The sequence below is a fragment of the Sorex araneus genome, chromosome 3 (genome assembly GCF_027595985.1).
Source record: "Sorex araneus isolate mSorAra2 chromosome 3, mSorAra2.pri, whole genome shotgun sequence".
Classification (NCBI taxonomy): domain Eukaryota; kingdom Metazoa; phylum Chordata; class Mammalia; order Eulipotyphla; family Soricidae; genus Sorex; species Sorex araneus.
Window position 1 is genome coordinate 12,161,250 of NC_073304.1, and position 16,720 is coordinate 12,177,969.

The window sequence follows — 16,720 nt, forward strand, 5'->3', positions numbered from 1 at the left end:
GTTGTCCAGTCTGAATTCCAGTCCAGCTTCTCAAAAGTGGTCAGTTCCTAGTCCCCTCAAGTTCTGTGTCTGGCCAGCCCAGCTCCGTTTCCACCGTCGGGCTTCGCCTTCAGAGCTCTGAAACATGCTCCCGGACAGTTAGTTTTCGGGTTCGAAGAAAATAGATTGGAACGATCACAGCACTCAGGGTGCACCGGGTGTTAGTTCAGGCCAAGTACGAGGTGTGGCCTCTGTTCAGTCCATCCCAAACATTTCTGGGATTGTCAGGGTGGCTGGAAATGAGACACCCACTTAAGGTTGAGCAGCAGAATGCCTGAGGCCACCCTGTTTAGATGGCTGCACCCCCAAACTTCTGACCTCCAGGGACACTTGGCCATCCTCCAGAGGGCTGCGTGTGTGGTGACATGGCCACTGGGGGAATAGTTCCTAGTTTGTCTCCTGCTCCCTGCAAGAAAGAACCCAATGGAGGGAGGACCTCGGAGCTCGGAGGTGGCTGAGACGGGGAAGAGAGTTGACGGGAAACCAGTTCCGCTTGACCGGAAACCAGGCCGCCCGAGTCAGAGTCATGTTCGAGCATGATCTCATTCCACACGTTGCTGGTACCTGGCGTGGAGCTAGTCTTGAGGGGAAAGCGAGCAGCCGTGGAAGGTTGAGCTCACTGCACCCCGCAACGGGCTGGGGTCTCCAGTCACATGCAGCAGAGCTTCCCAAGGCTCTGCTGTAGCTAAAAGGCGTCCAGAGTCCTGTCAGGTGGCTGACCGCTGCTATGCTGCTTGGATGTGTCTTCCAGAAGCTTCTATGCATGTTCGAATAACACAACTTCCTCCCCAAGGGAAGTCCTCCCTACCCCGTTCTCTGTGCTCCAGCAGGCCTCACCCACCACCCGCTCTTCCTCCCTCTTCAATTCGTGCTCCAGTTCTTTGTCCACGCAGATAAAGGAATGATCAAGATCTTCATTTGATTCAGAACAACTTGATATAAAATGCAAAGGGGTGGAGAGATTGTATACTGGGTGACACGACTGCATGTGGCCGACCCTGGGTTCGGTCCCCAGCACTCTCTATAGTCCCCTGAGCCCTTCTAGGCATGATCCCTGAGCACAAAGCCCTGAGTATTGTTGAACATGGCCCACAATCAGAATAAAATGCAAAGAAAGAAACCAGGCAGGGGTCGGCAGAGTGGGTAGAGCACCCGCCTTCCACACAGTCAACCTGGGTTTGGTCTTTGGCATCCCATGTGGTCCCCAAACCCTTCCAGGAGTGATTCCTAAGCACATAGCCAGGAGTAAGCCCTGAGCACTGCCGGGTGTGGCCCAAAAGGCAAAATAAAAGCAAAGAAAGAAAGAAAAACCAAGTGTACTCATAAAGTTCCTGCTCGTGTCTGACTTTCCTTCCTGCCATCGTTTGAATTATTTTAATGTTTTTAAGGACACTGGTGTCAGATGATGTCATGGACATCCTGTCACAGGGTAGTAGCTAATCAGGAACACTGTAGAAAGGAATCTGAACATCTCTAGTTGCCTTGGCGGGCAGGGCGTTGGGCTGGGGAGCTGTGTCCTTTGAGTCGATTCAGGACTCAGAATATGCCTTCCGTGTTGCAGTGCTGTGTCGTTTGCAGACTTAAATGATATGTGAACCCACCTCTGATTTGTAGGTGCTGTAGACCTGGGATAACTCCTGTGTTATTTTATTCTTCCTGGACACATTGAAGGGGCTGGGAGTAGCAGCATTATTTTCTGAAAAGATTAGACAACACTCTCTTCAAAGTCACGTGAATGCTCTGAGCAATGAACTGGAGCAATAGCACAGTGGGTAGGGCGTTTGCCTTGCATGTGGCTGACCCGGGTTCAATTCCCAGCATCCCATATGGTCCCCCAGTAGCGCCAGGAGTAATTCCTGAGTGCAGAGGCAGGAGGAACCCCTGAGCATCGCTGGGTGTGACAGAAAAGGAAGAGAAAGAAAGAAAGAAAGAAAGAAAGAAAGAAAGAAAGAAAGAAAGAAAGAAAGAAAGAAAGAAAGAAAGAAAGAAAGAAAGAAAGAAAGAAAGAAAGAAAGAAAGAAAGAAAGAAAGAAAGAAAAAGAAAGAAAGAAGGAAGGAAGGAAGGATATCCCCCAACCCACCCAGCCCCACCCCCCACACACACTTTCACGTCGAGGTGCTCAAGACCAAAAGACCCCTTTGTGTATTGGCGCTGCAGAGGAGAGGGGATTTCGTGAGAGGGAAGTGTTCCCAACTCAGAGAGCACTGTCCTTTGAGAAAGTTAGGAGCAGATGAGGGGGATTTTCTAGCAAGTCTGGCACAGCTAGGAGCACTTGGTGATGCTCAAGGTTTGTACCTGCCTCCCTTAGGCATGAAATGGTCCCACATACACACACACACAAAAAAAAAATGTGTTTTGATCATTATTTCATAGACTGGAATATAAAACCAGTGGTTCAGGAACTGGGTGAGACTTCAAATGTGAGTATCTGCATTAAATGTTTGCTCCTGCCCTCTGTTTTGTGTATAGATCAATCTACCCAGAAAAGTGTGTTTCAATAAATAATATGAGGGTGCCTTGTTCTGAAATTTCTTGGGTGTTTTTAAATAAAGTCTCCCAGGGACTTGAGAACTGCTTATTGTTACTCGCAATAAAGGACTTAGGACCCATATGGCTAAATCTTCAAAACATAGCAATTTGCTTGAGAGGGCTCAAGGAATTCTATTTTTTTCCTCCTCTGTTACTCATTTCAAAAATTGATTTCTAAAAATACACGCTATGGAAGAAGTGTGGTGCAGTACAGCGGGGAAAGGAAGACCGTCGCTGGTTTCTGCATCTCTAGGAGAGTTTCCCACGTGGGTTCCTTATTTTCACGCCATAAAACTAGCAGAGACATCAGGATTGTGCCGCCTCACCACTTCCAAAGAGCAGGAGTGGGGTGGTTGCCTTACATGTAGCTCACCCCGGTTCGAATCCCCAGCTGGTCTTCTAAGCCTTGCCAGGAGTGACTCTTGAGCACTGTGGGGGGGGCTGGTTCAGGCCCCCAAACAAACCAACAAAGAAGAAATCGCTGAGACACAGAAAAGTTGAAGGATTTCTCCACCGTGACACAGCTGGCTTGTGGGGCTGCGTGTGTAGAGGGGACATCTTCAGGCCTGGAGAAGAGCAAAGCCACGTCGAGTGACGGCCTCGTAAGCCTGTGTTCTAGACTCAAATCTCCAGAGTCCCGTGCTCCCACCGTGAGCCTGGCAGCTGAGTGATTGACAGCCACCCAAAGGAGGTGCAGCCTTGGAGCAAACATGCAGCTACGAAGAAGAGCGAGCACCAGAGCCAGAAGGTGCAACATCTGTGAGCAGGTGTGCGAGCATCCTAGTAACCCTAGTAACCCTGGGAGCACCACAGTCATAACCAGTGCTCCTCAAATAGGAGCTCGAACCCTGATGAGCGCGAAGACGCGCATCAGACTCAGCAGCTGCAGCCTCAGTGAGAACCCCCGCTAACGGAGCGGGTACAGCATCAGGCGCATGTGCAACCCCTGGTCTTCAAAACAGCAGCGAAAATAATGACAGCAACAACAAAGGGAATTGGGGTGTGGGGGCAGTAAAAAAAAAAGGTTTTTTTGGGGGGGATGCCACACCTGGCTGTGCTCAAGGCTTACTCCCAACTCTGTGCTCAGTGATTACTCTTAGGGAGACTCAGAACAATATGGGGTGAATGAGGATCAACCTGGCTTGGCTGCATGCAAGGCAAGAGCCTTGCCTGCTATACTATTTCTCCAATCCCTAAAAACAAAACAGAACACAACGCTTTCTTAGAAGAGGACAATCCCTTCCTGATCTTTTGCAACTTGCATTTATTTGGTATGTCATCATAATCTCCTCATGCGCAGAATTTTGTAGCCGGCCAATTCTTCATAACTCACCATTCCTTGCACAAGTAGACTGTGTTGCATGCATTTTTACATAGATATGAGGATCTTCCTAAATGACATAGGGACCTGACGGAGTGAGTATTCTATCACCTTTAGTTGTTACCTTCCTTTTTATTATCTAAGTTGCTACCAGTTCCTATTATAAATAATACCTTCAGGCAGATGGTTGTTCACATATTTTCAAATTATCTTTGTTTAGTTCATGCATCATATCATAAACGTTCACTCTTGTTTTTAATATTATGCTCATTTAGGGGCTGGAGTGATAATATTATATTATGCTCATAAAATAATAATGATAATATTATGAGATCCCCTCTTGGAGAGCCCGGCAAGCTACCGAGAGTATCAAGCCCATGCGGCAGAGCCTGGCAAGCTACCTGTGGTGTATTTAATATGCCAAAAACAGTAACAATAAGTCTCACAATGGAGATGTTACTGGTGCCCGCTCGAGCAAATCGATGAGCAACGGGATGACTGTGACTGTGACTGTGATCCATCATATTATCAGAACAAACATCAATTTTAAAACTCTTCACATACAAAAAAGCATCAGTATAAATAGCAATGAACAAAAATCCTTTTATTGCAATTTGAGCTTTCACTTAATTTCCATCAAAGTTATATTATTTTCTGTAACTTATTGGGCATTTATTTTCTTTTCTGAACCACCTCTAGTTGGCTGTTCCAGAGAAGGAAATCAGGTTTGTGGACTCCTTTCTACAGTGTTCCTGATGAGCTGCTATCAGCGTCAGAATAATCCACTACAACATCTAACACCAAGGGCTCCTTCCCTCCTCACCCCCATAATGCCATCCCTGAAACTTTTGCTTGAAGGTGCTTGGACTAGCTTGAAAGCCACAGAACCTAAAACCTAAATCATCTTGCATATGGTAACCATTTGCCTGAGAACAATATGACTTTTCCCTCCGAAGTCCCAGGGCCATATTGAGTGGTGTAGAGTGAGGTATGCAGTATCAGTATCAGAGACTAAACCCAGTGCCTCACACATGCAAGATCACCTTTAGACCACATCACTCCCAGTTTGTCCTAAGTCTTTTCCAGAAGATCCCAATAATATGTCCATCCTTTCTCTCTTCTGGACTGTGTGTGATCAGAACTAAGGGAGGCCAGGGAGTTAGAATAAGGAGTAAGGCCCTTGTCTTGCATGTGGCCGACCTGGATTTGGTCCCCAGCATCACATATGGTCCCCTAAGCATCACCAGGAGTGATCTCTGAGCACAGGGACAGGAGTAAGCCTTGAGCACTGCCGAGTGTGGCCCCAACTAAAAGCAAAGCAAAAACAAGAGAAGTACTAAGATCTGAGTTCGAGGTCACAGCCTGGAGATGAGAAATTATCCCTTCTGGTTTTCTTTTAGAATACATATATATATATGTACATGCATGTACATATATATACATGCAATATATATACACACACATACATATATACATACACATATATGTATATATATATATACTGTAGCACTGTCATCCCATTGTTCATCGATTTCCTCAAGCGGGCATCAGTAATGTCTCCATTGTGAGACTTGTTGTTACTGTTCTTGGCATACAGAATATGCCACGGGTAGCTTGCCAGCTCTGCTGTGCATATATATATATATATACACACACACACACATATATATATACACGTATATATGTATATATGTATATATATATATATATATTCAGAAGCACCCTCACAGCACCAAATCATATAGAACTGGCTATTCACTAAAATAGTGTAAGTCCCAGACGTTGGTGTGCATCTCCGGATCCTCATTTTGGATCAGAGTGCAGGACGATTTGGCTTTTTGTGCTACGTCCGTTGATATTAGCAGCGGGATGAGAGTTGGGGATGAGGGGCCTGACTTTCGTCTTCTGAAACACTTGGCTTTTTCTCCAGGTGTCACGTGATTGCAGTTTTGAATGTGTTGATTAGGATGCTCTGCAGCCAAGCATCACGGGTCTGGAGACTGCCCCGTGGAGATAATTAGTAAGCTAATTCTTTGTGCACCTGGATAAGAAGATATGGACCACATTTTCCCCATCCAATCAAAAGTTTTTCAAATATATCCTTGATCTCCAAGTATGAGTTCAGAGTCGTCTTTTATATATTAAAAAATAAAAGGAAATTAGAGCCATACTCTATGTTAATACGAATTATGCTAATGTGAAATGGAGAAATGGAAAAGAATAAAGTTTCACTTAATGTTCAAAACTGGAAATCGTGTAAATCCGACTTTATTCCTATGGGGAATTAATCTTGATTCCTGCAGGTATTAAATTATATGAGGTCTTAAGGATTCTATCTGTCACATAAAAAGAAACCACAGTGTCTTCGTCCATTCCTTCCTTCTTTCCTTCAGTGCATCTTAGTGTGTATAAGCTGACTTCCTGGAACCCAAAGCTCACAAACCATTCTTCACTAACCCATCCAAGAATTTCACCTACGGCTGTGTGGAAATCTGGGATCTTAAGTTTGCCGATATAATCTTCTGGTTATAATCAGGAAGTTTCAGCCTAACTTCTGAATGTGGTCAGATATATTTAAAATAATGGACTTTCTTTGGGCTAAGCAATAACACAGCAGGTAAGGCATTTGTCTTGCACATAGCTGACCTGGGTTTGATTCCTCCGCCCCTCTCGGAGAGCCTGGCAAGCTACCGAGAGTATCCCGCCCGCACGGCAGAGTCTGGCAAGCTACCCGTGGTGTATTCAATATGTCAAAAACAGTAACAAAAACAGTAACAATAAGTCTTACAATGAAGACGTTACTGGTGCCCGATTGAGCAAATCGATGAGCAACAGGATGACAGTGACAGTGACAGGACTTTCTTTAAAAATACATCCTCAGATAAGGGGACCTGAGGTTGACTCAGTGCTTGCCTTGCAACCTTAGGGCCTTGAGTTCAATCCCCGGAGCTACCCACATATGTCCCGGTTGCTCACTATCCCGGGTGCCAAAGCCGGGTATGATGTAGTCTCAGGAATGAGAGCTCAGATGAACACAGCTGCCAGGTGTGAGACCAGGGGTCACACAACACCAAGAGAAGGGAGGAGGCAGGAAGGAATTCCAACAGAGTTTGGTTACTTTCAGCACCTATTGTTTTTAAGTTACTGACACTAACCATGTATATCACTGTCATCCCATTGCTCAGCGATTTGCTCAATCGGACACCAGTAACGTCTTCATTGTGAGACTTGTTGTTACTGTTTTTGGCATATCGAATACACCACGGGTAGCTTGCCAGGCTCTGCCGTGCGAGCTAGAAACTCTCGGTAGCTTGCCGGGCTATCTGAGAGGGGCGGAGGAATCGAACCCAGGTGGGCTGTGTGCAAGGCAAGTGCCCTACCCGCTATGCTATTGCTCCAGCCTACCCATGTATGTATATATATATATGTATATATATGTTATATATACACACATATTATATATTATATATAATACACTCTCCTACCTAGTAGGTCATGAATAAGGATAGAAAATACATTGTATATATAATATATATAATATATACATATATATATATATATATATAAAATACACTACTCTCCTACCAAGCCATGGTCATGCATAAGGAGAGACACCAAGCCCAGGAGCTAGGGAGGGCACCCAGAGGTGATGGGCAGGAGTGGACTCTCCTTCCCTAAGAAACTGGAGAGAGGAAGAGGGTGGCGGCGCAGCAAGGGTGCTGGGGGATGGGCAGGCACCCCGGGGCTGGCTCAGCTGGTCAGACAGGCCCTTTCCTCATGCCCCCTTTTGCTCTGGCTCTGCTTCCTCTGGCACACACAGCTGATCGCTGGTGGGACCGTCTGTAGGGACAGCCTACAGTGATACGGAGCAGAGCAGAGGAACGTCCGAGAAGGAGGCTGCGGACACCAGCTTGCTTGGAGCACAGCTTCAGTCCCCAACACCCAGCTGGTGCCTCACCCTGCCCGAGAGCCTCCCCCAGCCTCCCCTCTGGGCTCCGGCTGAGGACCTGCTTCCTGGCGCACGGACCCTTAGTCCGCCTCTATCCCAGAGCTCCGGGCCTGCCGGGTATTCTGTCCGCAGGTAAGGATCATCTCTAGGAAGCGCCATGGGGTCACGGACTGCCCTCTCCTCCTGAAAAATGCAGGTCTTCCCTCTGTGTTCTACTTCCTCTCTGCTGCCACGGGAACTTGCCGTTAAGACTCCTGTGTTCCAGCACTTACCCCATTTTTGGAAGGGGCATGCATGAGTGGCTGGGTGGGTGGGGTGCTGCTGGTTACCCCCATCTGTTCATGCCAGGTCTCCCTCTACATCTCTTTTTTGAATTTTATTTTATAGTTGAGATTCTATTGTTACTGTTAGTAATGGTTTCTCGTGCTTATAAGTTCTGACACCACACCCATCACCAGTGTACCCACGTTCTTCCCCTAAACACCCCAGTGCCCCTTCTTCCCTACACCCCCCACCCCGCCAACCCACTCAGTTGTGTGGCTCAGTTCGCACACGGTGTTGTCTTTGGACCTTCGTTGTACCCTCGCTGAGTGTCTTTCAGTCCCCCACATGAGAGAGATCGTTCTGGCCCCGTTCTTTTCCTTCTGACTGCACTCAGCATGAAACCCTCTAGTTTCATTCACGTGGCTGCAAATTGCATGGTTTTGTCCTTTCTCCAAGCCCCATAGTATCCCATTGTGAGTATGTATAGACCACAGCTTCTTCATGCCTCCATCCGTAGTTGGGCATTTGGGTTGTTCCCGTATCTTGGGCTATTGTCCTAAGTGCAGCGACGGATACAGATGCCTGCACATCCTCTTTGCCCAGAATGGGCCATGCAGGGCTCACTCATTTAGAAACTCTGCGTGGGAGGGAGCAGACACATTCCCCCAAGAGAGGAGGAGAGCCACATGCTGGGAATGCATTCAAGCACGGTTGAGAAGAGCATCCCCTCCTGCCCAGCAGGGCTCCCGGGGAGCAGGCCTCCTGCGTCCCCCTGCTTGGGGTCTTGGGTTGAGATTTGATGCCTTGGCTTGCCCAGGTCACCCTGGGGCTCCGTCCTGGCTCTCAGATTGTGCTCCAGTTTCACCAGCTGCAGGAAGGGAACCTGGACAAAGGATTATCACAGGTCAAAAGTGTCCCATAGCATCTGGGCAAATGGGACCAGAGAAAACAGGACCCGCTCACCTAGGAGGACTTCTAGATTCTTCTCTGCCGCTTTCTGCAGGGGACAGGAGCCGGGGCAGAAATGAGGAGGTGTGGATGCATGAATGCCTTTTAAATATTGGTTACTTATTGCAATAATATTTGGATCTATCAAGCTACACATAATAACCTAACATTTAACTGCCTTGCATATCACCAGGAGAGTTCTTTGTTGCCTTGCCCTCATCCTCTCCTTCGTTTCGTGTCAAATCTTTATTTATATTGTTTAAATACTTGCCCATGCCTCAGAGGTGAAAGTGATATTAATGGAAGTAAGCCTGTTGCATGGCTGAAAACTAAGGTTGTTTTTGAAAATAAAAACAACTGGTACCTGATTTTTTTTTCTTAAAGTAAAATATTAATGATTCATGATTTTAATTGGTTTCTCTTGCCCAGTATGTTCTATAGGAGTTACTTATGAAGACTTCCCATCAGAGAGCAAGAAGCTGTCCTTTGTAACAACAAAGGGCAAGAAACAAACCCCCCCAAGAAATCTCATATTTAGTTTCTATCTTTTTTAATTTATTATTTTTTTATTAATGAATCACTGTGAGGGTACAGTTACAGATTTACATATTTTCGTGCTTGTGTTTCAGTCATACAATGCTCGAGTACCCATCCCTCCACCAGTGCCCATTCTCCTCCACCGATGACCCCAGCATCCCTCCCACCCTCCCCATCCTATCCTCCCCCACCCCACCCCATCTCTATGGCAAGGCATTCCCTTTTGTTCTCTCTCTCTCTCCTTTTGGGTGTTGTAGGTAAAAAACAATGACAAAATAAAACATCATAAACGCATCCCATACCACCTTTCCACTACTTTCAGTTTTCTGATACTAATGCCACTTGAAAGTCATTAATTTGCTTCTTCCCCAACCCCACTGCCACAGTTCACTCAACTGCCTCTCCATCCATGTCCGCAGACTTGTCCTCTGCATCCTTGCTTTATCTCCTCCCGCACCCTCCTCTCCAGACTTGCCTTTTCCTGTTTATTTTCTGCGTTAGCTTCTCTGAGATCTCTGGTTCTGGCTCCCAAGGACGTGGCTGGAGCAGAACCAACTGCTATTAACCAAAAGGATCGAAGACTGATGAGTAACCCAGATTATCAAAGGGCCCTTTCCGGGGGCTGTGTGTATTCTCTGCATTCAGACCTGACGCTACATTTGTATCACAGGTCCTCTGGGCTGTGAACTGAGCAAAGTCAGGGGACAGCCTTCACCCAGAGACTGTCCTGAGGAGAATGTCTGACATACTGGTTACCAATACAAGAGGCCCCAAGAAGATGAATTGGTAAAGTTGGTCAGTTCAGAAATTAGAACCAATAGTATCTCAAGGGAGATTTCTTCATCAAAGCCACGAGAAAGTCTGGGGGACTCTCCATGTTCACAAGTCAAGTGTCATGACCAGGAGGCCAGAGAGCTGGAACCCTGGTTTACTGGCTTTCCCTCTAGCCCAGGGCTGGGTCTGCACAAACAAATTCTTTTTTTTTTAATTGAATCACCGTGAGATACAGTTACAAGCTTTCATGCTTGAGTTTTCAGTCATACAATGATCTCACACCCATCCCTCCACCAGTGCATAGTTTCTACCACCAATGTCCCCAGGATTCCCCCCATGTCACCCCTCCCCCTGCCTCTATGGCAATTTTCTCCATACTCTCTCTCTATTTGGGGGCATTATGGTTTTCAATATAGATACTGAGAGGCCATCATGTTTGTTTCTTTATCTACTTTCAGCACATATCTCCCATTGCTAACAATCCCTCCAACCATCGTTGACTTAGTGATCCCTTCTCTATTCCAGCTGCCTTCTCCCCCAGCTCATGAGTCAGGCTTCCAACTATGGAGCAGTACTCCTGGCCCCTGTCTCTACTGTCCTTGGGTGTCAGTCTCATGTTATTTTATATTCCACAAATGAATGCAGTCATTCTATGTTTGTCTCTCTCTAACTGATTTCACTTACTTTACATGACCATACTTTACATGACCATCCACTTACAAGCAAATTTCTTGAACTTCATCTCTCCTAACAGCTGCATAGTATTCCATTGTGTAGATGTACCAAAGTTTCTTTTTTTTTTTTTTTTGCTTTTTGGGTCACACCCAGCGATGCTCAGGGGTTACTCCTGGCTTTGCACTCAGGAACTACTCCTGGCAGTACTTGGGGGACCATGTGGGATGCCGGGGATCGAACCCGGGTCGGCCGCGTGCAAGGCAAACGCCCTACCCGCTGTGCTATCTCTCCGGCCCCGTACCAAAGTTTCTTTAACCAGTCATCTGTTCTTGGGCACTCGGGTTGTTTCCAGATTCTGGCTATTTGTGAACAGTGCTGCAGTGAATGTACAGGTGCAGATGTCGTTTCTACTGTGCTTTTTTTTGCACCTTTGGGGATACATTCCCAGAAGTGGTATTGCAGAATCATCTGGAAGTGCAATTTCTAATTTTTTAAGGAATGCCCATATTGTTTTCCCAAAAGTCTGGACCAGTCAGCATTCCCACCAACAATGAAAGAGAGTCCCTTTCTCTCCACATCTGCACCAGCACAGGTTGACAGACAAATTCTTGTTGCTTGTCGCTGCCTTTGTCTTTCCTAGGCTGCTGGACAAATCATGCTGTTTCAATGACAGCGTACTCACCAGCCTGAACAGGAGACATGGAATTGGTGTCATCACGGTGGCACATCAGATCTCACTGAAGAGCCTGCAGCTTGCCCTGTGCTTGTATTTCAGAGCTCACCCGTGTCTATGGTTGCAGTTACAGGCTGAACAATCCCCTCCGCCATGCCAGATCCATGTGGAAGTCCCAGCCCCCTCTCTGGTGTGACCTGCTTAGGAAACAGGGTCGATGTAGTTGAAGGGGTTCCTACTGGGGTAAACTGAGCTCCAAATCCAAGATAACTGGAGTCTTTACAGAAAAAGGTGATTAGGCCAGTGTTTAGAGGAGAAGGACAGAAAAGGAAGGAAATCAAAGGGAGAAGAAAAGAACGGGAAGTCATGGGTGAGCAGGCATCAGGGCGTCAGTTATACTGGTGATATGAGTGAAGAGTAGATCCAAAACACAGATGCAACAACACTGAAAGCACAAGATCTAACGGCAACCACTGGAACCTTGTGGTGTGCCTGTCAAGTTGACAGTCAGGGATGGGCTGGGGGCTTGGGGAGGGAATATGGGAACACTGGTGGAGGGATGTTAACACTGGAGGTGGGATTGGTGCTGAAATATTTTATGCTCCAAACTCAACAATTTTGTAAATAATTGTAAATAATAAAAATAACTCAATAATTTTGTAAATCTCAGTTCTTTTTTTTTCTTTTGCTTTTTGGGTCACACCCTGCAATGCACAGAGGTTACTCCTGGCTTTGCACTCAGGAATTACTCCTGGCGGTGCTCAGAGGGCCATCTGGGGTGCTGGGGAGTGAACCTGGGTTGACCACGTGCAAGGCAAAAGCTCTACCCGCTGTACATCGCTCCAGCCCTGTCAATCTCAGTTCTTTAATTAAAAAAAAAACTGGGGAACATGGAATCCGCCAAGGGATGCCAGGCCCTGAATCCCGGTCTTGTCCCCATCTCACACTCGCCAGCACCGTGCAGCTTGGGCAGGGGTACGCGATGCCCCCCTGCTATTAGTTAGCCCCAGAAAGCCTACTAACTTGAGGTTGGCTGTCCCGGGATCAGATGTTGAAGACAGCCGACTTGCGCTGAAAGTGGATCCGAGGAGGAGGAAAAGAAAGCCCCGGCCGTGTGGGAGCTCCGTAGAAGGTAGGGTGGCGCAGGGAGCGGGGTCCCACTGTGACCCTGAGACTTCCTCATGCCTACACAGAGGCTGGTGCTTCTCAAACTTGCAGGAGGGCAGCAAACTCCTGGGGGTGCAGTTAAAAATGCAGAACCAGCTGCAGAAAGCCAGTGTTGAGTCCAGGAGCCTGCACTCTAGCAAGCCTGCAGTGGGGGTGGGGGGTGGGGGGTGGGGGCGGCTGCAGCCCTTGGACCACACTGAGAAGTTCCCTTATCAGCCCTTTGAGAAAGTTGGGGAAGGGGTTAACTGCAGCCTTCCTCCATCTGTCATTGGCTAAGAGCTGCTGGGGGCGGGGCATTACCATGCACTCATGGTGATTGGTTGTGGGAATGGGCTTGCAGTCCCCTTGCTGGAGACCAGAGTGTGTATGCTACGGGGCTCTGTGGGGGAGGCAGTGATGCTCTCCCATGAGTGGTCTCCTAAAGCCAGTCCAGACTCCCGAGCCTGTCAGACCAGGGCTTCTCCCTACTCCCTCTGTCACCCCAGAGCCCGTAATTGGCAGGTCAGAAGGAAAAGACCCTCCACTGTTGAGTGGAGGAGGCTGGGCCACGACCCCAGACTGCTGGGCTCCTGCCTCTGTCTCTGACTGAGTTTGGCCTGACTTTCCCTCCATAGCTCTAGATTCTTGAGGACGCTGGAGAGAATCTGGTGATTTGCTTCTAAGAATGAGGCTTATGGGGCCAGAGAGATAGTACAGTGGGAAGGGCGCTGGCCTTGCACGTGGCCAACCAGGCTTTGATTCCCACGCACCCCACATGGTTCCCCAAGCCTGCCAGGGATGATCCCTGAGCCCAGAGCCCAAAATCAGCCCTGAACACTGTCAGGTGTGGCCCCCAAACAAAACCAAAATATGAGACTTATGGTATAGTCACACCCTCTCCAACCATTTCTGCGTTGGCTCTTAATTTCAACTGGTTTGTCCATATCGGGTTGCTGGCAGAAAAAGATTTGAGGTAGCACATTGTCATCTTCAAGGAACAGCACAACCAACAATCCAAGATGAAATAAAGGGCTCAGGATGCCGCTCAGGGCAGAGTTTATGCCTTGCTTGAAAGAGTCCCTGGGTTCTACCCCTGAAATCCCCCTTCCCCAGATGTAAATAAAATGAGCACACGTGAGGCAAAATGTAATAACAACAACAACATCATCATCATTTTCATCCTGTTGATCGTCGAATTTCTCGAGCAGTCTCAGTCACATCTCCATTCGTCCTAGCCCTGAGGTTTTAGAAGCTTCTCTTTACTTGTCCTTCCCAACGTTGACACATTGGAGGCTCTTTCAGGGTCAGGGGAATGAGACCCAGCTTGCTACTGGTTTGGGCATATGAATACACCATGAGGAGTTTGCGAGGCCCTCCCATGTGGGCAGGAAACTCTCAGTAGCTTGCCAGGTACTTCTTCCTAGTACTTCTTCCTAGTACTTCCTAGTACTTCTTCCTAGTAGGCTATAAAATGTCTTTGCAGCCGCACATTTCCAGGAGCTTGGTTTTAAGTCTCTGGATGTTGGTCGTTGGTGGGATTACATGATGCTGGGGGCAGTCCCTGGGTGTGACCACCTAGCTACTGGAGAATGGGGAATCTGGGAGGAAAGAGGCCCAGTCCTAATAACAACAATAATAACAACAATTTTTTAACATAAGAAAAAGAAAAGAAAGAAAAAGAAGAAAAGCTTACATGGAGCTCTTGACGGAGGGAAGTTCAAGTGATGAGATGCCACGCTTCCTAGCAGAGCAGACAGGAAGCAAAGGGGAAGAGCAGCTCGCATACACCATGCATTTTCACTGGATGCCACTTGGTCAAGGGTGGGGAGAGACAAACCAAACCCCAACAGGTTCTTGGTGTTGCAAACACTTTGTCATGGGTCTTTGAGATTTCAGAGTTCCTCAAGTAAATTGATCACCAATACCCTCAAAGGCCATCGATCCCAAACACAGCTTCTCTGGTCCACTCTCAGCGGATGAAGACTAGTACCTAGTAAATCTGAAGAACACAATGAAGGACATTTCTTTAGAAACATTTAGGAACCTATAGTATGAATAAAGCCAAGAATATAAATCTTCTTTCTAAGAAGATTTTGTTTGTAACAACAAGTGGGATCCATGTTTCTAAGTGCTTCCAAGTGCTAGCAGCCTTCAGATATAGTTCCCTGGCACGGTGAATTTAGGGGCCAGAGAGCCAGCGCAGGGGGCATGCAAGGTGCTTGCCTTTCACAGGCCATCTCTAGTTGGATCCCCAACACCGAATATCACTCTCTCTGAGCACCGCCAGGAGTGATCTCTGAGCACAAAGCCGGGAGTAAGCCCTGAGTATTGCTGAGTAGGACCCACTGGTCCTCAACCTCTCCCTACCTCCACACACACAAAAAGAGCTTCAAAAGGCCAATGTATCCGCAAGCTTCCCAAGGACAGCCTGAGTCCCAGTGTCTGTGTTTATCGCCCCAGGGCTGCCTGGCTGAGGCCACCCAGACAGAGATGAATCTGGAGGCCTCCAGTTCACATTCAAAGGATCATAGTCCCGTCCCCCCGGTGTCGTTAGGGGATGGTATGTTCGGTGCGTTCTCACAGCTTCTGGAAAGACTTCTCAGCATGAGACAGCATCTCTCCAACCTGCCCCTGAGCCCCCACCACTGAGTGTCAACCCTTCCCGAGAAGAGTTGCGCAGCGGGGAGGCACACCGTCGCCTTCCATAAAGGCCAGCTATTCTGACTCTTGGGCGAGGATGAAACGGGCTCAGTGGGTTGTGTAGGAGGCGTGAGCAGAGCCGGGAGAGAAGGGGCTTGGATCCAGGGTGGCCTACGGCAGAGGAAGCTAAGGCTTCGTCCTCCTGTCTGTGCAGTGGGGCTCTAAGTGCCCAGGTCCCAGGGCTTAGGAGGTGTCCCTGTCTGCTATGGGGTACGGAAGGGTCCCCGTCTGCTGTGGGGTCTCCTGGTGTGGTGGGTATGGAAAGCTGAACTTCAGAGAGGAGAATGGACAGTCATCTGCCTGTAACAGAAATTGAGATTTGCTCAGAGAGCTTCCAGTTCTGTGAATTCTCTCTCCAGAAAAATGAAGATTTTTTTTCCCCTCTCTGGAGTGTTGAGGGTCAAACAAAGTACCTTGTAACATGCAAGGCATCTGCTCCTCCACCAAACAACACCCACCTCTCCTGACAAAAAGGACTATGTAAATTGCAAGAAAGCAAACACCCATCCCTTAGTTACTAAAGGTATTTTTAAATTTCGGGGGGGGGGGAGCATATCTTCTATTTCCTTGCCTAGGACATTTCCAGTGTTTATATTTCTTTGTGTAAGTCCATATTTCTAGGTGGTATCGAATTTCTTGAATTTCTTCTGCCTAAAGGACGTTTATAACATGTCTTGTGGTGCAGTTCCACTGGGGGTTAATTCTTTCCGTTTCAGTATATCAGGTTTGGATTATTGACAGAAATTTCTGCTGGGTATAGAATTCTACTTGATAGCTGTGCCCCCCACAGTGTGAAAGATGTGACCCCTCTCCTCCCCATGTTATTCTCTGTTAGATGCTATATATCATTCTTACCATTATTCCTCCAACATGATTGTGCTCTGTCCTTTAGCTGATTTTAATCTTGGTTGTTGGCTATTCTACCTTGATTTGCCTTGTCATTTGTCGTTTTCTTCCTGTTTCTTGTGCCTTGCATTCCCCGAGTTTCTTGTATTGGCAAGTTTATAGTTTTATTTTCCAAATATGGAAAAATTTCAGCTGTCTTTTTTTTCCCAAACATTTTTTCTGCTCTCCACCCTCCTTCAGAGATTCCAATTATACATCTGTTAGACTATTTGAAATTGTGCCATGATTCATTGGCACATTTTTATCCCACTCATTCCT